The sequence below is a fragment of the Nicotiana tomentosiformis genome, chromosome 6 (genome assembly GCF_000390325.3).
Source record: "Nicotiana tomentosiformis chromosome 6, ASM39032v3, whole genome shotgun sequence".
Taxonomy (NCBI): domain Eukaryota; kingdom Viridiplantae; phylum Streptophyta; class Magnoliopsida; order Solanales; family Solanaceae; genus Nicotiana; species Nicotiana tomentosiformis.
The window spans coordinates 25,252,503-25,253,864 of NC_090817.1; positions in this window are offsets into that span (position 1 = coordinate 25,252,503).

The following is a 1,362-nucleotide window of genomic DNA, read 5'->3' on the forward strand; positions in this document are numbered from 1 at the left end:
AACCTTTTGCCGCTCCAAACCCGATAACTCAACCTTTTGCTTCTGTAAGGAACCAGGTTCCTCACTCACACTACCCTTTCTTTTTCCTGAGTGGCTATGTCTCCCTCTTCTTCTTCTCAATCTGTTCACCCTTATCATTTGTTGCATCTTTCTCATCCGACTTTCTTTTCTCCATTTTGATCCTTTTAGAATTCTTTCTCACACGTGAAGATTCTTCGGCTTCATTCTCTTTTCTAAATTCACCACATCAACAGGTCACGCTACTTCATCATCAATTAGCCTACTTTTCATCAATCCTTTTTATTGTATTAGAAGTTCGTTTAAATACAAAACTCAAAAAGAAAAAGATTATTAGAATTAACATCCTGAGAAGGACTTGAGGGATCATGTCCTTATTCAGTTCCCCCTTTTTCAACATATTCACCAATTCCTCCTTCCTTTAAGACTTCTACAAACCCAGCAATAATTTCAGCCTCACGCTCTAGAATATTAGATCTACCTCGTTCCCTTTCAGTTAAACATCTATCAAAATCTACCAAAGACTTCTTGGGGGTTTTAATTCAGATGGAGTTAGGATTTTGGAAGGTGACAGAGTTGGGTTCACTTCTGGCATATTTGGAGAGAAGGATTCTTTTTGAGACAAGGTTGATTTTGATTTTGAAGAAAAGAATCGGTTTTGGTTGGGTGTAAGAAAAGAAAGTGGGTTTTTTGGGGCAACGTGTCAATTCAAAAAAGGTTTAACATTTTGGACTTCAAACATTAGGAGAGAGGCAGGAATAAATGAATGAAATGACACTTCAGCAGTTTAAAAAGGCATATAAGTATTGGAGAGACTACTAACCTGAATCACATGAACCAGGTTCTTTGACGGTTTTTGAAAATCTAAGAAAAGACTTCTAAAAGTGCAATGTTACTCTTACTTGTTTTGTACTGAAACTGCCATGTGTGTATACCCGCAACAGTATAGATTTGAGTTAGATGTCGCTGAAAAATACTTTTTAGCATTGTACCTATCCTTCTTATCATAGCCAATCATCAAGGGACCAAATTCTTAGTTGAGCTTAATCGACCCCAACTCTAGACGATTTCTTTCAAAATATTCCATGCTCAGCGCCTTAGTGAAGATGTCTTCTACCTGGTTCTCCGTCTTCCATAACTTCATACAAATTAGACCTTTTTTAATAGTATCCGTCAAAAGGTGATGTCGCACATCAGTGTGCTCTGTCCTCTTGTGTTGTACCGGGTTCAAGTCAGCTTTAGCGGTAGAAAGAGCCACAAAGTTTATTTTTTTGTACCCCATGAGACCAAGCATGACCCCAGAAAATGTGCCATCCCAGATGTTCTCTTTCTATACACCAGATA